General features: G+C 42.8%; 10 non-coding genes across 10 annotated transcripts; all 10 read left to right on the forward strand.

The window, feature by feature from the left end:
* Nucleotides 1–1305: 1305 nt before the first annotated feature.
* On the forward strand, nucleotides 1306–1378 carry TRNAK-UUU (transfer RNA lysine (anticodon UUU)). The gene has a single exon. It is a non-coding gene; the product is annotated as a tRNA-Lys (tRNA).
* A 429-nt stretch (nucleotides 1379–1807) lies between these two features.
* Nucleotides 1808–1881, forward strand: TRNAT-AGU (transfer RNA threonine (anticodon AGU)). Its single transcript has one exon. It is a non-coding gene; the product is annotated as a tRNA-Thr (tRNA).
* Nucleotides 1882–3323: 1442 nt separating this feature from the next.
* TRNAT-CGU (transfer RNA threonine (anticodon CGU)) lies at nucleotides 3324–3396 on the forward strand. The gene has a single exon. It is a non-coding gene; the product is annotated as a tRNA-Thr (tRNA).
* Nucleotides 3397–3825: 429 nt separating this feature from the next.
* Nucleotides 3826–3899, forward strand: TRNAT-AGU (transfer RNA threonine (anticodon AGU)). Its single transcript has one exon. It is a non-coding gene; the product is annotated as a tRNA-Thr (tRNA).
* A 1431-nt stretch (nucleotides 3900–5330) lies between these two features.
* TRNAT-CGU (transfer RNA threonine (anticodon CGU)) lies at nucleotides 5331–5403 on the forward strand. Its single transcript has one exon. It is a non-coding gene; the product is annotated as a tRNA-Thr (tRNA).
* Nucleotides 5404–7352: 1949 nt separating this feature from the next.
* On the forward strand, nucleotides 7353–7425 carry TRNAT-CGU (transfer RNA threonine (anticodon CGU)). Its single transcript has one exon. It is a non-coding gene; the product is annotated as a tRNA-Thr (tRNA).
* Nucleotides 7426–7855: 430 nt separating this feature from the next.
* TRNAT-AGU (transfer RNA threonine (anticodon AGU)) lies at nucleotides 7856–7929 on the forward strand. The gene has a single exon. It is a non-coding gene; the product is annotated as a tRNA-Thr (tRNA).
* A 1948-nt stretch (nucleotides 7930–9877) lies between these two features.
* On the forward strand, nucleotides 9878–9951 carry TRNAT-AGU (transfer RNA threonine (anticodon AGU)). The gene has a single exon. It is a non-coding gene; the product is annotated as a tRNA-Thr (tRNA).
* Nucleotides 9952–11834: 1883 nt separating this feature from the next.
* On the forward strand, nucleotides 11835–11907 carry TRNAT-UGU (transfer RNA threonine (anticodon UGU)). The gene has a single exon. It is a non-coding gene; the product is annotated as a tRNA-Thr (tRNA).
* A 430-nt stretch (nucleotides 11908–12337) lies between these two features.
* On the forward strand, nucleotides 12338–12411 carry TRNAT-AGU (transfer RNA threonine (anticodon AGU)). Its single transcript has one exon. It is a non-coding gene; the product is annotated as a tRNA-Thr (tRNA).
* The last annotated feature ends 10485 nt before the right edge of the window (nucleotides 12412–22896 follow it).

Below are 22896 nucleotides of genomic sequence, written 5' to 3' on the forward strand. Positions count from 1 at the left end.
GCAATACTTTGAATGTAAAAGGAAGAGTAAATCAAATAGGAAGGTATATATGAACTAAAACCCTAGAGTTGAAGGCAATTGATGTATTCCTCTACAATTATTATGTGTAAACCACACAAAAATGTAATCCACTTTTCTTACTACTTTTTAACTAAAATGTAGGTATTCTTCTTAAGTGGTGGGGAATGCTTTTCTGTTCAACATTTCACCACAGGTAAACAAGACTGCACTGAAGGCAGTGAGGACAAGTCATCTCCACAAAGTCAGCTATTCATAGTTTGTAAGATAAGTAGGTGCTGTTGTTTAGTGGTCAAAGCTTCTCTCTCATAAATAGGAAGTCCTGTTTTCAAATTTCAGCAACACTTTAGAATTAGTTCAAACTTTTAAAACTCAATTTCTTCAAGTAAACATTAAATATAGTTTAAAAACAAGAGTAGTGTTCTGTTGACTTTAGAATGCTTGATCTCCAAATGAAATAAACACTTTGTGTTTTGCAGAATTTCAAAGCAATACCATAAATGAATAGGGGAAAAGAGAATGTTAAAGAAAAGGAAAGAGACGACAAACAAATTGAAAGTTCAATTTAACTAATGCATTTTACTCACAACACATAATTTTATATTCTATAGGTAGGGTAAGTCACTCATTAAGGAAGTATTCTAAAATAAATTTGGTCTTCTAACCTATAGTGTTTGACAACAGAGTTGTATCAACTTAGAAAAGAAAATTGAAAAACAAGATTTCTAATGCACTCCATTCTGTTATCAGATCCAGTAAAGTTTGACATGCAGGTTCTGTGGCCTAGGTGGTTAAAGTGTCTTTATGGAAAACAGGAGATCCTAACTTCAACTCTTAGCAGCACCTTTCTCTTTTTTTATAGTTAAATAACAGATTATTTTCATTAGATGAACCTTTGATATAATTTCAAAATGAAAAATTAGAATTAGCTTACTATTGAATAATTCATCTTAATACTAAATAAAATTCTGAGTATTTTCAAGATGACAGAAGCTAGACTGTGAATGTAAAATGAAGGGTATATCAAAGAGGAAGATAAATAGGAAATAAAACCATGGAGTTGAAGAGGAAAAGTGATGCAATCCTCTACAATAATAATTTGTGAAACACTCAAAAATGTAATCTACTTTTATGAGTACTTTTTAACAAAGACTTAGGTATTCTTCTTAAGTGATGGGGAATTCTTTTATGTCTAACGTAATAACACAGATAAAGAAGACTGCACAGAAGGCATTGAGAACCAATAATGGCAACTAAGTGAATTATTTAATTGCTGTAGGTCAAAGAGGTGCTGTGGCTTAGTGGTTAAAGTCCCTGTCTTTTAAACAGGAAATCCTGAGTTCAAATCTCAGCAGTACCTCAAATTTGCTCCAAACTTATAGAATTGAATTTCTTCAAGAAAATGTTAAATACAGTTTAAAAACAAGAGTAGACTCCTATTCACTTTAGAATGCTTCATCTCATAATGAAATAAGCACTTGGTATTTGCAGAATTTCAAAGCAATACCATGCATGAATAAGGGAAATGAGAATTACAACGACCAGGAAAGAGATGAAAATTCAATTTAGAGTTGAATTTAACTAATGCATTTCACTCACAAGACATAATTCAATATATTAGAAGAACGGTAAGCCACCTCTTATGGAAGTATTTTTAAATAAATTTGGTGTTCTCACCTACAGTGTTTCAGAACAGAGTTGTGTGAACTTAGAAAAGAAAACTAAAAAAACAAAACTGATTTCTATTTCACTCCATTCAGCTAACTATTTCATAGAACTTTGTCATGCAGGTGCTGTGGCTTAGCTGGTTAAAGCGCCTGTCTAGTAAACAGGAGATACTGAGTTCAAATCTCAGCAGCGCCTTCATACTTTAATTGTTAAATTACAGATCAGTTTCCTGACATGTTCACTTACACAATTTAAAAATGAAAAATCTGAGTCATCTTACTAATAGACAGTTCATCTTTATATTAAACAAAATTCAGAGAATTTTCATGGTAACAGAAGCAATACTTTGAATGTAAAAGGAAGAGTAAATCAAATAGGAAGGTATATATGAACTAAAACCCTAGAGTTGAAGGCAATTGATGTATTCCTCTACAATTATTATGTGTAAACCACACAAAAATGTAATCCACTTTTCTAAGTACTTTTTAACTAAAATGTAGGTTTTCTTCTTAAGTGGTGGGGAATGCTTTTCTGTTCAACATTTCACCACAGATAAACAAGACTGCACTGAAGGCAGTGAGGACAAGTTATCTCCACAAAGTCAGCAAATCATAGTTTGTAAGATAAGTAGGTGCTGTTGTTTAGTGGTCAAAGCTTCTCTCTCATAAATAGGAAGTCCTGTTTTCAAATTTCAGCAACACTTTAGAATTAGTTCAAACTTTTAAAACTCAATTTCTTCAAGTAAACATTAAATAAAGTTTAAAAACAAGAGTAGTGTTCTGTTGACTTTAGAATGCTTGATCTCCAAATGAAATAAACACTTTGTGTTTTGCAGAATTTCAAACCAATACCATAAAAGAATAGGGGAAAAGAGAATGTTAAAGAAAAGGAAAGAGACAACAAAGAAATTGAAAGTTCAATTTAACTAATGCATTTTACTCACAACACATAATTTTATATTCTATAGGTAGGGTAAGTCACTCATTAAGGAAGTATTCTAAAATAAATTTGGTCTTCTCACCCATAGTGTTTGACAACAGAGTTGTATCAACTTAGAAAAGAAAATTGAAAAACGAGATTTCTATTGCACTCCATTCTGTTATCAGATCCAGTAAAGTTTGTGATGCAGTTTCTGTGGCCTAGGTGGTTAAAGTGTCTTTATGGAAAACAGGAGATCCTAACTTCAAATCTTAGCAGCACCTTTCTCTTTTCATAAATAACAGATTATTTTCATTAGATGAACCTTTGATATGATTTCAAAATGAAAAATTAGAATTAGCTTACTATTGAACAATTCATCTTAATACTAAATAAAATTCAGAGTATTTTCAAGATGACAGAAGCTAGACTGTGAATGTAAAATGAAGGGTATATCAAAGAGGAAGATAAATAGGAAATAAAACCATGGAGTTGAAGAGGAAAAGTGATGCAATCCTCTACAATAATAATTTGTGAAACACTCAAAAATGTAATCTACTTTTATGAGTACTTTTTAACAAAGACTTAGGTATTCTTCTTAAGTGATGGGGAATTGTTTTATGTCTAACGTAATAACACAGATAAAGAAGACTGCACAGAAGGCATTGAGAACCAATAATAGCAACTAAGTGAATTATTCAATTGCCGTAGGGCAAAGAGGTGCTGTGGCTTAGTGGTTAAAGCGCTTGTCTCGTAAACAGGAAATCCTGATTTCAAATCTCAGCAGTACCTCAAATTTGCTCCAAACTTATAGAATTTAATTTCTTCAAGAAAATGTTAAATACAGTTTAAAAACAAGAGTAGACTCCTATTCACTTTAGAATGCTTCATCTCATAATGAAATAAGCACTTGGTATTTGCAGAATTTCAAAGCAATACCATGCATGAATAAGGGAAATGAGAATTACAACGACCAGGAAAGAGATGAAAATTCAATTTAGAGTTGAATTTAACTAATGCATTTCACTCACAAGACATAATTCAATATTCTAGAAGAACGGTAAGCCACCTCTTATGGAAGTATTTTTAAATAAATTTGGTGTTCTCACCTACAGTGTTTCAGAACAGAGTTGTGTGAACTTAGAAAAGAAAACTAAAAAACCAAAACTGATTTCTATTTCACTCCATTCAGCTAACTATTTCATAGAACTTTGTCATGCAGGTGCTGTGGCTTAGCTGGTTAAAGTGCCTGTCTAGTAAACAGGAGATCCTGAGTTCAAACCTCAGCAGCACCTTCATATTTTAATTGTTAAATTACAGATCAGTTTCCTGAGATGCTTTTCTAACACCATTTAAAAATGAAAAATCTGAGTCATCTTAATATTAAATAAAATTCAGAGAATTTTCATGGTAACAGAAGCAATACTTTGAATGTACAATGAAGAGTAAATCAAATAGGAAGGTATATATGAACTAAAACCCTAGAGTTGAAGACAATTAATGTATTCCTCTACAATTATTATGTGTAAACCACTCAAAAATGTAATCCACTTTTCTAAGTACTTTTTAACTAAAATGTAGGTATTCTTCTTAAGTGGTGGGGAATGCTTTTCTGTTCAACATTTCACCACAGATAAACAAGACTGTACTGAAGGCAGTGAGGACAAGTCATCTCCACAAAGTCAGCTATTCATGGTTTGCAAGATAAGTAGGTGCTGTTGTTTAGTGGTCAAAGCTTCTCTCTCATAAATAGGAAGTCCTGTTTTCAAATTTCAGCAACACTTTAGAATTAGTTCAAACTTTTAAAACTCAATTTCTTCAAGTACACATTAAATATAGTTTAAAAACAAGAGTAGTGTTATTTTGACTTTAGAATGCTTGATCTCCAAATGAAATAAACACTTTGTGTTTTGCAGAATTTCAAAGCAATACCATAAAAGAATAGGGGAAAAGAGAATGTTAAAGAAAAGGAAAGAGACGACAAACAAATTGAAAGTTCAATTTAACTAATGCATTTTACTCACAACACATAATTTTATATTCTATAGGTAGGGTAAGTCACTCATTAAGGAAGTATTCTAAAATAAATTTGGTCTTCTAACCTATAGTGCTTGACAACAGAGTTGTATCAACTTAGAAAAGAAAATTGAAAAACAAGATTTCTATTGCACTCCATTCTGTTATCAGATCCAGTAAAGTTTGTCATGCAGGTTCTGTGGCCTAGGTGGTTAAAGTGTCTTTATGGAAAACAGGAGATCCTAACTTCAACTTTTAGCAGCACCTTTCTCTTTTTTTTTATAGTTAAATAACAGATTATTTTCATTAGATGAACCTTTGATATAATTTAAAAATGAAAAATTTGAATCAGCTTACTATTGAACAATTCATCTTGATACTGAATAAAATTCAGAGTATTTTCAAGATGACAGAACCTAGACTGTGAACGTAAAATGAAGGGTATATCAAAGAGGAAGATAAATAGGAAATCAAACCATGGAGTTGAAGAGGAAAAGTGATGCAATCCTCTACAATAATAATTTGTGAAACACTCAAAAATGTAATCTACTTTTATGTGTACTTTTTAACAAAGACTTAGGTATTCTTCTTAAGTGATGGGGAATTCTTTTATGTCTAACGTAATAACACAGATAAAGAAGATTGCACAGAAGGCATTGAGAACCAATAATGACAACTAAGCAAATTATTTAATTGATGTAGGGCAAAGAGGTGCTGTGGCTTAGTGGTTAAAGCGCCTGTCTCGTAAACAGGAAATCCTGAGTTCAATTCTCAGCAGTACCTCAAATTTGCTCTAAACTTATAGAATTTAATTTCTTCAAGAAAATGTTAAATACAGTTTAAAAACAAGAGTAGACTCCTATTCACTTTAGAATGCTTCATCTCATAATGAAATAAGCACTTGGTATTTTGCAGAATTTCAAAGAAATACCATGCATGAATAAGGGAAATGAGAATTACAACGACCAGGAAAGAGATGAAAATTCAATTTAGAGTTGAATTTAACTAATGCATTTCACTCACAAGACATAATTCAATATATTAGAAGAACGGGAAGCCACCTCTTATGGAAGTATTTTTAAATAAATTTGGTGTTCTCACCTACAGTGTTTCAGAACCGAGTTGTGTGAACTTAGAAAAGAAAATTAAAAAAACAAAACTGATTTCTATTTCACTCCATTCAGCTAACTATTTCAATAAACTTTGTCACACAGGTGCTGTGGCTTAGCTGGTTAAAGCGCCTGTATAGCAAATAGGAAATCCTGCGTTCAAATCTCAGCAGCACTTTCATATTTTAATTGTTAAATTACAGATCAGTTTCCTGACATGTTTTCTAACACAATTTAAAAATGAAAAATCTGAGTCATCTTACTAATAGACAGTTCATCTTAATATTTAACAAAATTCAGAGAATTTTCATGGTAACAGAAGCAATACTTTGAATGTAAAAGGAAGAGTAAATCAAATAGGAAGGTATATATGAACTAAAACCCTAGAGTTGAAGGCAATTGATGTATTCCTCTACAATTATTATGTGTAAACCACACAAAAATGTAATCCACTTTTCTAAGTACTTTTTAACTAAAATGTAGGTATTCTTCTTAAGTGGTGGGGAATGCTTTTCTGTTCAACATTTCACCACAGATAAACAAGACTACACTGAAGGCAGTGAGGACAAGTCATCTCCACAAAGTCAGCTATTCATAGTTTGTAAGATAAGTAGGTGCTGTTGTTTAGTGGTCAAAGCTTCTCTCTCATAAATAGGAAGTCCTGTTTTCAAATTTCAGCAACACTTTAGAATTAGTTCAAACTTTTAAAACTCAATTTCTTCAAGTAAACATTAAATATAGTTTAAAAACAAGAGTAGTGTTCTGTTGACTTTAGAATGCTTGATCTCCAAATGAAATAAACACTTTGTGTTTTGCAGAATTTCAAACCAATATCATAAAAGAATAGGGGAAAAGAGAATGTTAAAGAAAAGGAAAGAGACAACAAACAAATTGAAAGTTCAATTTAACTAATGCATTTTACTCACAACACATAATTTTATATTCTATAGCTAGGGTAAGTCACTCATTAAGGAAGTATTCTAAAATAAATTTGGTCTTCTCACCCATAGTGTTTGACAACAGAGTTGTATCAACTTAGAAAAGAAAATTGAAAAACGAGATTTCTATTGCACTCCATTCTGTTATCAGATCCAGTAAAGTTTGTGATGCAGGTTCTGTGGCCTAGGTGGTTAAAGTGTCTTTATGGAAAACAGGAGATCATAACTTCAACTCTTAGCAGCACCTTTCTCTTTTCATAGTTAAATAACAGATTATTTTCATTAGATGAACCTTTGATATAATTTAAAAATGAAAAATTTGAATCAGCTTACTATTGAACAATTCATCTTGATACTAAATAAAATTCAGAGTATTTTCAAGATGACAGAAGCTAGACTGTGAATGTAAAATGAAGGGTATATCAAAGAGGAAGATAAATAGGAAATCAAACCATGGAGTTGAAGAGGAAAAGTGACGCAATCCTCTACAATAATAATTTGTGAAACACTCAAAAATGTAATCTACTTTTATGAGTACATTTTAACAAAGACTTAGGTATTCTTCTTAAGTGATGGGGAATTATTTTATGTCTAAAGTAATAACACAGAAAAAGAAGACTCCACAGAAGGCATTGAGAACCAATAATGCAACTAAGTAAATTATTCAATCGCCTTAGGACAAAGAGGTGCTGTGGCTTAGTGGTTAAAGCGCCTGTCTCGTAAACAGGAAATCCTGATTTCAAATCTCAGCAGTACCTCAAATTTGGTCCAAACTTATAGAAATTAATTTCTTCAAGAAAATGTTAAATACAGTTTAAAACCAAGAGTAGACTCCTATTCACTTTAGAATGCTTCATCTCATAATGAAATAAGCACTTGGTATTTTGCAGAATTTCAAAGCAATACCATGCATGAATAAGGGAAATGAGAATCGCAACGACCAGGAAAGAGATGAAAATTCAATTTAGAGTTGAATTTAACTAATGCATTTCACTCACAAGACATAATTCAATATATTAGAAGAACGGTAAGCCACCTCTTATGGAAGTATTTTTAAATAAATTTGGTGTTCTCACCTACAGTGTTCCAGAACAGAGTTGTGTGAACTTAGAAAAGAAAATTAAAAAAACAAAACTGATTTCTATTTCACTCCATTCAGCTAACTATTTCAATAAACTTTGTCACACAGGTGCTGTGGCTTAGCTGGTTAAAGCGCCTGTCTAGTAAACAGGAGATCCTGAGTTCAAATCTCAGCAGCACCTTCATATTTTAATTGTTAAATTACAGATCAGTTTCCTGACATGTTCTCTAACACAATTTAAAAATGAAAAATCTGAGTCATCTTACTAATAGACAGTTCATCTTAATATTAAACAAAATTCAGAGAATTTTCATGGTAACAGAAGCAATACTTTGAATGTAAAAGGAAGAGTAAATCAAATAGGAAGGTATATATGAACTAAAACCCTATAGTTGAAGGCAATTGATGTATTCCTCTACAATTATTATGTGTAAACCACTCAAAAATGTAATCCACTTTTCCAAGTACTTTTTAACTAAAATGTAGGTATTCTTCTTAAGTGGTGGGGAATGCTTTTCTGTTCAACATTTCACCACAGATAAACAAGACTGCACTGAAGGCAGTGAGGACAAGTCATCTCCACAAAGTCAGCTATTCATATTTTGTAAGATAAGTAGGTGCTGTTGTTTAGTGGTCAAAGCTTCTCTCTCATAAATAGGAAGTCCTGTTTTCAAATTTCAGCAACACTTTAGAATTAGTTCAAACTTTTAAAACTCAATTTCTTCAAGTAAACATTAAATATAGTTTAAAAACAAGAGTAGTGTTCTGTTGACTTTAGAATGCTTGATCACCAAATGAAATAAACACTTTGTGTTTTGCAGAATTTCAAAGCAATACCATAAATGAATAGGGGAAAAGAGAATGTTAAAGAAAAGGAAAGAGAGGACAAACAAATTGAAAGTTCAATTTAACTAATGCATTTTACTCACAACACATAATTCAATATTCTATAGGTAGGGTAAGTCACTCATTAAGGAAGTATTTTAAAATAAATGAGGTCTTCTCACCTATAGTGTTTGACAACAGAGTTGTATCAACTTAGAAAAGAAAATTGAAAAACGAGATTTCTATTGCACTCCATTCTGTTATCAGATCCAGTAAAGTTTGTCATGCAGGTTCTGTGGCCTAGGTGGTTAAAGTGTCTTTATGGAAAACAGGAGATCCTAACTTCAACTCTTAGCAGCACCTTTCTCTTTTCATAGTTAAATAACAGATTATTTTCATTAGATGAACCTTTGATATAATTTAAAAATGAAAAATTAGAATTAGCTTACTATTGAACAATTCATCTTAATACTAAATAAAATTCAGAGTATTTTCAAGATGACAGAAGCTAGACTGTGAATGTAAAATGAAGGGTATATCAAAGAGGAAGATAAATTGGAAATAAAACCATGGAGTTGAAGAGGAAAAGTGATGCAATCCTCTACAATAATAATTTGTGAAACACTCAAAAATGTAATCTACTTTTATGAGTACTTTTTAACAAAGACTTAGGTATTCTTCTTAAGTGATGGGGAATTCTTTTATGTCTAACGTAATAACACAGATAAAGAAGACTGCACAGAAGGCATTGAGAACCAATAATAGCAACTAAGTGAATTATTCAATAGCCGTAGGGCAAAGAGGTGCTGTGGCTTAGTGGTTAAAGCACCTGTCTCGTAAACAAGAACTCCTGATTTCAAATCTCAGCAGTACCTCAAATTTGCTCCTAACTTATAGAATTTAATTTCTTCAAGAAAATGTTAAATACAGTTTAAAAACAAGAGTAGACTCCTATTCACTTTAGAATGCTTCATCTCATAATGAAATAAGCACTTGGTATTTGCAGAATTTCAAAGCAATACCATGCATGAATAAGGGAAATGAGAATTACAACGACCAGGAAAGAGATGAAAATTCAATTTAGAGTTGAATTTAACTAATGCATTTCACTCACAAGACATAATTCAATATTCTAGAAGAACGGTAAGCCACCTCTTATGGAAGTATTTTTAAATAAATTTGGTGTTCTCACCTACAGTGTTTCAGAAAAGAGTTGTGTGAACTTAGAAAAGAAAACTAAAAAAACAAAACTGATTTCTATTTCACTCCATTCAGCTAACTATTTCATAGAACTTTGTCATGCAGGTGCTGTGGCTTAGCTGGTTAAAGCGCCTGTCTAGTAAAGAGGAGATCCTGAGTTCAAATCTCAGCAGCACCTTCATATTTTAATTGTTAAATAACAGATCAGTTTCCTGACATGTTCACTTACACAATTTAAAAATGAAAAATCTGAGTCATCTTACTAATAGACAGTTCATCTTAATATTAAACAAAATTCAGAGAATTTTCATGGTAACAGAAGCAATACTTTGAATGTAAAAGGAAGAGTAAATCAAATAGGAAGGTATATATGAACTAAAACCCTAGAGTTGAAGGCAATTGATGTATTCCTCTACAATTATTATGTGTAAACCACACAAAAATGTAATCCACTTTTCTAAGTACTTTTTAACTAAAATGTAGGTATTCTTCTTAAGTGGTGGGGAATGCTTTTCTGTTCAACATTTCACCACAGATAAACAAGACTGCACTGAAGGCAGTGAGGACAAGTCATCTCCACAAAGTCAGCTATTCATAGTTTGTAAGATAAGTAGGTGCTGTTGTTTAGTGGTCAAAGCTTCTCTCTCATAAATAGGAAGTCCTGTTTTCAAATTTCAGCAACACTTTAGAATTAGTTCAAACTTTTAAAACTAAATTTCTTCAAGTACACATTAAATATAGTTTAAAAACAAGAGTAGTGTTCTTTTGACTTTAGAATGCTTGATCTCCAAATGAAATAAACACTTTGTGTTTTGTAGAATTTCAAAGCAATACCATAAAAGAATAGGGGAAAAGAGAATGTTAAAGAAAAGGAAAGAGACGACAAACAAATTGAAAGTTCAATTTAACTAATGCATTTTACTCACAACACATAATTTTATATTCTATAGGTAGGGTAAGTCACTCATTAAGGAAGTATTCTAAAATAAATGTGGTCTTCTAACCTATAGTGTTTGACAACAGAGTTGTATCAACTTAGAAAAGAAAATTGAAAAACAAGATTTCTATTGCACTCCATTCTGTTATCAGATCCAGTAAAGTTTGACATGCAGGTTCTGTGGCCTAGCTGGTTAAAGTGTCTTTATGGAAAACAGGAGATCCTAACTTCAACTCTTAGCAGCACCTTTCTCTTTTTTTTATAGTTAAATAACAGATTATTTTCATTAGATGAACCTTTGATATAATTTCAAAATGAAAAATTAGAATAAGCTTACTATTGAATAATTCATCTTAATACTAAATAAAATTCTGAGTATTTTCAAGAAGACAGAAGCTAGACTGTGAATGTAAAATGAAGGGTATATCAAAGAGGAAGATAAATAGGAAATAAAACCATGGAGTTGAAGAGGAAAAGTGATGCAATCCTCTACAATAATAATTTGTGAAACACTCAAAAATGTAATCTACTTTTATGAGTACTTTTTAACAAAGACTTAGGTATTCTTCTTAAGTGATGGGGAATTCTTTTATGTCTAACGTAATAACACAGATAAAGAAGACTGCACAGAAGGCATTGAGAACCAATAATGGCAACTAAGTGAATTATTTAATTGCTGTAGGTCAAAGAGGTGCTGTGGCTTAGTGGTTAAACTCCCTGTCTCTTAAACAGGAAATCCTGAGTTCAAATCTCAGCAGTACCTCAAATTTGCTCCAAACTTATAGAATTTAATTTCTTCAAGAAAATGTTAAATACAGTTTAAAAACAAGAGTAGACTCCTATTCACTTTAGAATGCTTCATCTCATAATGAAATAAGCACTTGGTATTTTTCAGAATTTCAAAGCAATACCATGCATGAATAAGGGAAATGAGAATTACAACGACCAGGAAAGAGATGAAAATTCAATTTAGAGTTGAATTTAACTAATGCATTTCACTCACAAGACATAATTCAATATTCTAGAAGAACGGTAAGCCACCTCTTATGGAAGTATTTTTAAATAAATTTGGTGTTCTCACCTACAGTGTTTCAGAAAAGAGTTGTGTGAACTTAGAGCAAAGAGGTGCTGTGGCTTAGTGGTTAAAGTGCCTGTCTTGTAAACAGGAAATCCTGAGTTCAAATCTCAGCAGTACCTCAAATTTGGTCCAAACTTATAGAATTTAATTTCTTCAAGAAAATGTTAAATACAGTTTAAAAACAAGAGTAGACTCCTATTCACTTTAGAATGCTTCATCTCATAATGAAATAAGCACTTGGTATTTTGCAGAATTTCAAAGCAATACCATGCATGAATAAGGGAAATGAGAATCACAACGACCAGGAAAGAGATGAAAATTCAATTTAGAGTTGAATTTAACTAATGCATTTCACTCACAAGACATAATTCAATATATTAGAAGAACGGTAAGCCACCTCTTATGGAAGTATTTTTAAATAAATTTGGTGTTCTCACCTACAGTGTTTCAGAACCGAGTTGTGTGAACTTAGAAAAGAAAATTAAAAAAACAAAACTGATTTCTAATTCACTCCATTCAGCTAACTATTTCTTAGAACTTTGTCATGCAGGTGCTGTGGCTTAGCTGGTTAAAGCGCCTGTCTAGTAAATAGGAGATCCTGAGTTTAAATCTCAGCAGCACCTTCATACTTTAATTGTTAAATTACAGATCAGTTTCCTGACATGTTCTCTTACACAATTTAAAAATGAAAAATCTGAGTCATCTTACTAATAGACAGTTCATCTTAATATTAAACAAAATTCAGAGAATTTTCATGGTAACAGAAGCAATACTTTGAATGTAAAAGGAAGAGTAAATCAAATAGGAAGGTATATAGGAACTAAAACCCTAGAGTTGAAGGCAATTGATGTATTCCTCTACAATTATTATGTGTAAACCACACAAAAATGTAATCCACTTTTCTAAGTACTTTTTAACTAAAATGTAGGTATTCTTCTAAAGTGGTGGGGAATGCTTTTCTGTTCAACATTTCACCACAGATAAACACGACTGCACTGAAGGCAGTGAGGACAAGTCATCTCCACAAAGTCAGCTATTCATAGTTTGTAAGATAAGTAGGTGCTGTTGTTTAGTGGTCAAAGCTTCTCTCTCATAAATAGGAAGTCCTGTTTTCAAATTTCAGCAACATTTTAGAATTAGTTCAAACTTTTAAAACTCAATTTCTTCAAGTAAACATTAAATATAGTTTAAAAAACAAGAGTAGTGTTCTGTTGACTTTAGAATGCTTGATCTCCAAATGAAATAAACACTTTGGGGGTGATTCTGACCTCGGCGGTAAAATGCCCTTACCGCCGGTCAGAAGACCGCCATAACACCGCCGCGGCCGCGGTCAACCGCCACGGTCATTCTGACCCACAACGGCCAAACCTCCAAAAATCCGTCCTCCACTGCAGCCCGCCACATCGGCGGGCAGCGATAAACTGGAGATGACCAAACCTCCACCGTCACGCCAACAGAAATACGCCCATGCCATTACGACCCACGAATCCACACGGCGGTCATTCAAACGCGGTATTCCATTGGCGCTACACACCGCCGCGGTCAGAATACACACACATCACCAAAACACAGCCACATTGGACAATTTGAAAAACACACACCTGATACACATACACACACCACTCCCACACAATCAACCAACTATAAAACACACACCCACATCACCCACAAACCCCTGCGACCCCAATTACTGAGAGAAGGAGAGAGAGACACAGCAGACAATCCAAAGCAAGACACACTGAGGCACACTACACCATCACACACACCACATAGTAGCACAAAGCACCACTCACCAACACACTCCTCATCACATACACCACCCCACACCTCACCCACACCACCCCATGGCACCCCAAAGGCATCCACGATTTTCGGACCAAGAACTCCGGGTCATGGTGGAGGAAATCCTAAGAGTGGAACCCCAGCTCTTCGGCTCGCAGGTGCAGCACACCAGTATAGCCAGGAAGGCGGAGCTATGGCAGCGGATCGTGGACAGGGTCAACGCGGTGGGACAGCATCCCAGGAATAGGGAGGACATCCGCAAAAGATGGAACGACCTACGGGGGAAGGTCCGGTCGATGGTCTCCAGGCACAACATCGCGGTCCAGAAGACTGGCGGCGGACCCCTACCCACCCCTCCCGAATTTACATCGTGGGAGCAAGAGGTCTTGACCATCCTGCATCCTCAGGGCCTCGCAGGAGTAGCCGGAGGAATGGACTCTGGTAAGTCCCATCTCAACTACTATATCCCCCACACCCCACCAGCATGCCAACCCACACCCCCACCCTCACCCCAACCCCCCAGCACACATCCTTCCTGACAATGTCTCACCAGCACAACCCACCCATCCCAACACCAACTCCTGCATGCCAACACAAACCATGGGCACCCATCACCTAAGCATGACCACTGCACTAACCCCTCCCCCCCACTAAATACCCTCACAACACCTCCCTCCAGGGAATGCCTGCACTGGGGGACAAGGGCACCCACAACACGCCTGCTATTGCACACACAGAAACAATAACCAAACTCTCTTACCCCATGCAGGACCCGAACGACAACACACCAGCCAGGAGGGTCCAGAAGTGTCCATCCCACCACTGGAACAGGCCCACACTGAGGATAGCAGCTCTGTCAACAGTGAACCTGATGACCAGCCCGGACCATCGGGGACCTCTGGGCAGTCGGTTCCCCTCACCCAGACACAGGCCACACCAGACCCGACCCCCTCTGCCGACACCAGCACAGCTCCCACCCAGCGGGCCCATGCCTCTGTCTCTAGGACAGCTCAATCAGCGGTGTGTCTGCCACTACAGGGCACCCAGGCTAACCCGACACCCCAACAACAACAGGGACCTGGGGGCAGTGGGAGCGGGCACACCGGCCAGGGGACAGAGGCCGGGGGAAACCGGGCAGCTCGGAGGGCTGCTGTGTGACAGGGGGGGGAGGAGAGGCCCAGGGAACCCACTCTCCAAGAGGCCCTCACCACCCTCATGGGGGCCTACCACCACTCCCAAGAAACGATGGCGACGGTACTGGCCAGGTTCACTGAGATCCAGGCACAGCAGGAGGAACGCTACATGGGGTTCAGGGAGGAGCTGAGAATCATCGGGACAGCAATGGGGACCATCGTCCTGGCCCTCCACAGGATAGAGGACGCGTTGCGGGACCATGGTGCACCACACAGGGCCCCTGTCACTAGGCCGGACCAGGAACAGCCTACCACCTCCGCCGGCGTTAGTGGACAGGAGGTCCCAACACCTCGACAGCCCCCCAGAACCCCACCTCCTGCTGAAGAACAACCACCCCGTAAGAGGAGCCTGAGACCAAAGAAAAAGACAGAGTAGGATGTCAAGACCCCCGCCAGCAGGACATACCCCCTCAAGTCTTCCCACTGTCCCACATTGCCACCCTGTCCAACCATGAACTGCCTATGCTCCATCCTTCCACAAGCAAAAGAACAATGCACCTGTGAGACTGAGAACTGGACTCTGCCATGGATATTCCTCCACCCCCACCCATCACCCTTAGAATCACATGTACCGGTATCTAGCACTGTAAATAAATCACATTTTGCACACAAACCTGTTTTGAGTCATGCTGTATTATTAACAAAGGGATAACATATTACTGTTCAATTTCTGTTCTGTCAATTAGTCATGACAACATACCAATGTCAATACGCTGTATTTCATGGGCGAACCAAGCAGAAGTCAGGTACTGAGTCAGACAGCACTGAGAAGGGAAGGGAAAGGCATAAATTAATAAAAAACATCTGTGGGGAACTACAGAAAGTACAGATGCAGGAGGCTAGAAGCAATTGTGAAATGGCGTGGGTGATTCTTACCTGGGTGTTACTGGAAATACTGTTGTATCACTCTGTCCCTATTGTCTGTGTCGTCCTCAGAGTCTTCCTCCTCTTCACTCTCCACAGGCTCCACGGCTTCTACAACACCACCATCTGGACCATCCTCCTGCAGGAAAGGCACCTGGCGTCGCAAAGCCAGGTTGTGAAGCATACAGCACGCCACGATGATATGGCACACCTTCTTTGGTGAGTACATTAGGGATCCACCAGTCATATGCAGGCACCTAAACCTGGCCTTCAGGAGGCCAAAGGTTAGCTCAATCACCCTCCTTGTACGCCCATGGGCCTCATTGTAGCGTTCCTCTGCTCTTGTCCGGGGATTCCTTACTGGGGTCAGTAGCCACGGCAGGTTGGGGTAACCAGAGTCACCTATTAGCCACACACGTTGTCTCTGTAGCTGCTCCATCACATAGGGGATGCTGCTATTTCGCATCACATACGCGTCATGCACTGACCCTGGGAACTTGGCATTTACATGGGAGATGTACTGGTCAGCCAAACAGACCACCTGGACATTCATCGAATGATAATTCTTTCTGTTTCGGTACACCTGCTCATCGTCTTTTGGGGGTACCAAAGCCACATGGGTCCCATCAATGGCACCAATGATGTTGGGGATATGTCCAAGGGCATAGAAATCACCCTTCACTGTGGGCAAGTCACCGTCCTCGGGGAAAATGATGTAGCTCCGCATGAGTTTCATCAGGGCAGACAACACTCTGCTCAAAATCTTTGAAAACATAGGCTGAGACATTCCAGATGACATGGCCACTGTGGTCTGGAATGACCCACTGGCCAAAAAATGGAGGACTGACAAAACCTGCACCAGAGGGGGAATCCCTGTGGGTTGGCGGATGGGGGACATCAGGGCTGGCTCCAGCTGGGCACACAGTTCATGGATAGTGGCACGGTCAAGTCGGTATCGAAGGATTATATGGCGTTCTTCCATTGTCGACAGGTCCACCAGGGGTCGGTACACGCGAGGATTCCTCCTTCTCATCCCAAGTCCCAGCGGACGGTGCCTAGGAAGGACAACATGGAGCACAGAGTCAGCCAAACCACAGGTACGTACAGACAGCTTGCACAGTTAAAGAATGGCAATGGGTTGAAAGGCGTGTATGTGTGGCAATGCAAGGCCTAGGCCTGTGTGTCGCAGTCAAAATTAAGCCATGTGGACCCTTGAAATGGCGGCTGCCTGACCTGTGAAGTGGGACAATGGGATGTGAGGTCACTGCGCTGGCGGGGCACACCGTGGCGGTAGGCGGTCGAAGACCGCAGCGCAAAGCCGCATTGGTTAACATTGAAGCCTATGGGTTTCAGGAGCCAATAACGAAGTGCGCCGGCGGTCGCGGTACGCACCGCCGCGGTACACACCGCCGCGGACGTGACCGCCATTTTCTATCTGCTTAATCACTCGAGACCTGATCATCCACAGGAGAGGACCTATACTGCAAGTGCTGCTGTGACCTCGGTCTGGAAGATACAATGGCTGCTGTGACTGGGGAAAGGGCCCCTGCCTTCACGTCTGAAGAATTGGACAAGCTCGTGGATGGGGTCCTCCCCCAGTATGCGCTACTCTACGGTCCTCCAGACCAACAAGTGAGTACCCCGGGTGCTAATGGAATGGGCTATGCCTGTGTGGATTGGGGTGGATGTAAGTTGGTGGGGTGGGGGGCGAATGAGGAGTGCAACGCCCGACAGATGAGAGCATGTGCCATATGGCAAAGTGGGGGGGGGGGCAATTACATCTAACATGCAGGCCATTGATGATTTCCTCCTTTCCACCCTGTACATGTCTAATAGGTCAGCGCCCATCAGAAGATCGAGATTTGGCGTGCCATCGCCAAGGAAGTCCGGACCTTGGGGGTCCACAACAGACGGGGCACCCACTGCCGCAAGAGGTGGGAGGACATCCGCCGCGGAACAAGGAAGACCGCAGAAACACTGCTGGGGATGGCCTCCCAACCTAGGAGGGGTGCCAGTCGCACCATGACCCCCCTGATGTCCCGGATCCTGGCGGTGGCCTACCCTGAATTGGATGGGCGCTTTAAGACATCACAGCAGACACAAGGGGGTGAGTATCAGCACATTCTCCTATCTTTCTGCGCAGTGGAGGCGTCTGGGTGGGGGAGGAGGGCTGTGGGTGACATTAGGCCAGGGCGCTTTCTGTAGTGTAGTCCTCTCCCTTAGGCATGGCCCTGTGCCCCCGGCCCCCACCTCTGTAGGGTGACAAGTACAGCCATTGAAGGTCCAGCATCTCCCATGTGCGCGTTTGACGTCTCTTGGCCTGTTGTCTTAGTCAGTAGTACTGAGTAGTGTACCCCGAATGCGCGGCTTAGTGCATTAGGCACCTGTGTCTGTCCTCTCCGCCAACGGTGTTGACATTGCATGCACTCAACCTGGTCTTCTTTTTTCTCCCCCCACCCTTTCTCTTCATCTTCTTGTGCATGTGTGCATTAGCATCATCAGGCGGAGGAGATATGGCATCGGAGCACGAGGGAGCTGCAGGACACAAGGCCCCGGTGGGCCCAGGAACAGACACCGAGGGCACCAGTGATCCGGAGGGCGAGGGGAGCACCACGACGGGGACCGCTGGTGAGAGCAGCGAAAGCGACAAGTCCTCGGATGGGAGCTCCCTAGGGGTGGCGGCAACATCCGTGCCCCCCGCCTCTACAGGTACAGCCGCCACCCAGCGCACCAGCCCCGCCCTCCCAGCAGCCCCTCTGTCTTCGCTCCGTGCCGGTTCGCCCAGGAAGGCGCGCGTCTCCTTCGCCCCAGGCACCTCAGCCCCTGCCCCTGTTGCCCCTGCTGCCCTCAGTGCGGAGCTCATTGACCTGGTAAGGACGCTCATTGTTGGGCAGACGACCCTTTTGAATGCCATCCAGGGTGTGCAAAGGGAGATGCAACAGAGCAATGCGTACCTGGAGGGCATTCATTCGGGTCAGGCTGCCCATCAACGAGCGTTCACTGCTCTGGCCTCAGCACTGACGGCAGCCATTGTCCCTGTTTCCAGCCTCCCTCTTCTTACTGCCTCCAGCCTTTCTCTATCTCCTGTTCCTCAGCCTATCCCATCCACACCATCAGACCAGCCTGCACACACCTCAACACCCAAGAGCAGCTCATCCAAACACAAGCACCACAGATCCCGTAAACACTCACCCGAGCAACACCCAGATGCAGACATGCCAACAGCCACTGCCACCCCTGTGTCCCCCTCCTCCTCGTCTCCCTCCTCCCTCCCTGTGACGTCTACACTCACACCTGCATGCACCCCAACATCAGCCAGTGCTTCCATCACCACCTCACCCTCCAGTACAGTCCACACTCGTGCAGTCACCACCCCCACTGCCATGTACACGTCCCCTGTGTCCTCTCCCACTGTGTCTGTCACCCCCTCTTCCAAGACACACAAACGCAGGCAGCCACCCACCCAACAGCCATCCACCTCACGACAGCCTACTGCACCAGCACCTTCACCCAATGACAGCACACCTGACTCTCCTACAACCACCTCCTCTACCTCCACTTCCATCTCCACTTCTCCTACCCTTTACCTTGGCCCTAAAAAACTTTTCCTGGCTAACCTTAACCTCTTTCCCCCCGATGACCTCCCCCATCCATCTTCAAAGAGTCCCAAGAGCACCGCAGCCACCACCAGCCCAGCTTCGGGTGTCACTGTTGTGCCTGGGTTCTGGAGCCCACCCTTTGCCAGCAGTGACACATCGATCAGCAGCAAGGACACGTCCAGCCCCCCCCCGGCAAGAGGACCCGCAAAACCAAGGACCGCCGTGCAAGGACCGACAGGGCTGCCCCCAAGGAGCAATGTGCGGCCACTTCAGCACCCACACCATCTGGGGGAGGCAAGGGCCCGAGAGCCCCATCAAAGGAGCGGAAGGGCAGCAGGAGCGCGGAGAAGGTGGACCCCACATGCCACATCCCAGCTGGGAAGGAGGACACTAAGGAGGCCAGGAGTCCGTCCCCGAAGGGTCCAGAAACGTCACGGTCCGAGGGCGACTGAACAGGGAGTCCAGGCCAGGTCTGGCTCCCTTGACCTGCTGGATGGGCACCGCTGAACAGGGCCCGCGGTGCAGAAGAGCACCGCTGAACAGGGCCCCGCCGTGGAGATAGGCACCGCTGAACAGGGCCCGCGGTGCAGAAGAGCACCGCTGAACAGGGCCCCGCCGTGGAGATAGGCACCGCTGAACAGGGCCCGCGGTGCAGAAGAGTACCGCTGAACAGGGCCCGCCGTGGAGATAGGCACCGCTGAACAGGGCCCGCGGTGCAGAAGAGTACCGCTGAACAGGGCCCCGCTGTGGAGATAGGCACCGCTGAACAGGGCCCGCGGTGCAGAAGAGTACCGCTGAACAGGGCCCCGCCGTGGAGATAGGCACCGCTGAACAGGGCCCGCGGTGCAGAAGAGTACCGCTGAACAGGACCCCGCCGTGGAGTTAGGCACCGCTGAACAGGGCCCGCGGTGCAGAAGAGCACCGCTGAACAGGGCCCCGCCGTGGAGATAGGCACCGCTGAACAGGGCCCCGCCGTCTCAAGCACCGCTCCGCTGGGCCCTTCATTTCAAGCACCGCTCCGCTGGGCCCTTCCTGTCAAGCACCGCTCCGCTGGGCCCCGCCGTCTCAAGCACCGCTCCGCTGGGCCCTTCATTTCAAGCACCGCTCCGCTGGGCCCTTCCTGTCAAGCACCGCTCCGCTGGGCCCCGCCGTCTCAAGCACCGCTCCGCTGGGCCCTTCATTTCAAGCACCGCTCCGCTGGGCCCTTCCTGTCAAGCACCGCTCCGCTGGGCCCCGCCGTCTCAAGCACTGCTCCGCTGGGCCCTTCATTTCAAGCACCGCTCCGCTGGGCCCTTCCTGTCAAGCACCGCTCCGCTGGGCCCCGCCGTCTCAAGCACCGCTCCGCTGGGCCCTTCCTGTCAAGCACCGCTCCGCTGGGCCCCGCCGTCTCAAGCACCGCTCCGCTGGGCCCTTCCTCTCAAGCACCGCTCCGCTGGGCCCTTCCTCTCAAGCACCGCTCCGCTGGGCCCTTCCTCTCAAGCACCGCTCCGCTGGGCCCCGCCGTCTCAAGCACCGCTCCGCTGGGCCCTTCCTCTCAAGCACCGCTCCCCTGGGCCCTTCCTCTCAAGCACCGCTCCGCTGGGCCCTTCCTCTCAAGCACCGCTCCGCTGGGCCCTTCCTCTCAAGCACCGCTCCGCTGGGCCCTTCCTCTCAAGCACCGCTCCGCTGGGCCCTTCCTCTCAAGCACCGCTCCGCTGGGCCCCGCCGTCTCAAGCACCGCTCCGCTGGGCCCTTCCTCTCAAGCACCGCTCCGCTGGGCCCTTCCTCTCAAGCACCGCTCCGCTGGGCCCTTCCTCTCAAGCACCGCTCCGCTGGGCCCTTCCTCTCAAGCACCGCTCCGCTGGGCCCTTCCTCTCAAGCACCGCTCCGCTGGGCCCCGCCGTCTCAAGCACCGCTGAACAGGGCACCGCCGTCTCAAGCACCGTTGATGGTTCATTGTGCCCACCATGCCTCCTCCTTGACCAGTGGAGACTGTCATCCACCTGATGGACTGTGGCTTTGCACTCCCCAGGATGGTCCAGTGGGCAATCCACCCACTGCAGAGACTTGAGAGACTGTGGCTTTGCACTCCCCAGGATGGCCCAGTGGGCAGCCCACCCACTGTAGAGACATTGAGAGACTGTGGCTTTGCACTCCCCAGGATGGTCCAGTGGGCAATCCACCCACTGCAGAGACTTGAGAGACTGTGGCTTTGCACTCCCCAGGATGGCCCAGTGGGCAGCCCACCCACTGTAGAGACATTGAGAGACTGTGGCTTTGCACTCCCCAGGATGGTCCAGTGGGCAATCCACCCACTGCAGAGACTTGAGAGACTGTGGCTTTGCACTCCCCAGGATGGTCCCGTGGACATGGTGGCTCCTCGTGGATCTGGTGTCGTGGACTCATGTGGCTGTGGTGCCCCCCCCTTCCCTTCCCCCTGAGGTGCCTGTAGTTTTTACACCTGATGCCCCTGCAGTGTTCTCTCCAAAGGACTCAGGTCTCCTGTGTGGGCTTTGCCTTGTTTCTCAAGACTTTGGCCCACGGACATGCTGAATTCGTAGGATGTGCAGGACTTGGTACTTCAGTTATACACTGATGTGTATGTCATTTGTTTTGTTGTGGATATCTTTCATGGTTGTACGCTAATTTTCTGGAGCTTTTTGGTACATAAATATTTATTCCAAATATGATTATGTCCTAGCATTTTTCAGGGGTGTTTGGGTGGTGTCACTGTGACTTGGTGCTCTGCATTGGTGAGTACATGATTGGGGGGGGGGGTCGCATATGTGTGTGCCCGTAACCTTTCGTCCTCCCCCTCCCGTGTGTCGTAGGTGCAGTACTCACCGTTGTCGTCTGCGCCGGACTTCGTACTCGTGGTAGATGAGAAGGTAGACGAGAGCAGGTAGGATGTTTAATTCGGGTTCCATGCTGTCCTCCGTACTCGTGGAGTGTGTTTTGGTGAGCGTTTTCCCGTTCGTAGTCTGTTTCCGCCGTGTTTTTATCGGCGGTGCTCCCGCCCCGGAAAAGGTGGCGGATTGGTGAGTTATGATAGTGTGGGCGGTACATTGTCTGCCGCCTGCCTGTTGACGGTGACCGCCGCGCTGTTTGTCTGTACCGCCGCGGCGGTCGGAGTGTTAAGTTGGCGGGCTGTGTTGGCGGTTCCCGCCAGGGTCAGAATTCCATTTTTTGGACCGCCAGCCTGTTGGCGGGTTGGCCGCCACTTTCACACCGACCGCCAGGGTTAGAATCACCCCCTTTGTGTTTTGCAGAATTTCAAACCAATATCATAAAAGAATAGGGGAAAAGAGAATGTTAAAGAAAAGGAAAGAGACAACAAACAAATTGAAAGTTCAATTTAACTAATGCATTTTACTCACAACACATAATTTTATATTCTATAGCTAGGGTAAGTCACTCATTAAGGAAGTATTCTAAAATAAATGTGGTCTTCTCACCCATAGTGTTTGACAACAGAGTTGTATCAACTTAGAAAAGAAAATTGAAAAACAAGATTTCTATTGCACTCCATTCTGTTATCAGATCCAGTAAAGTTTGTGATGCAGGTTCTGTGGCCTAGGTGGTTAAAGTGTCTTTATGGAAAACAGGAGATCATAACTTCAACTCTTAGCAGCACCTTTCTCTTTTCATAGTTAAATAACAGATTATTTTCATTAGATGAACCTTTGATATA

Source organism: Pleurodeles waltl, chromosome 12 (assembly GCF_031143425.1).
Source record: "Pleurodeles waltl isolate 20211129_DDA chromosome 12, aPleWal1.hap1.20221129, whole genome shotgun sequence".
Taxonomy (NCBI): Eukaryota; Metazoa; Chordata; class Amphibia; order Caudata; family Salamandridae; genus Pleurodeles; species Pleurodeles waltl.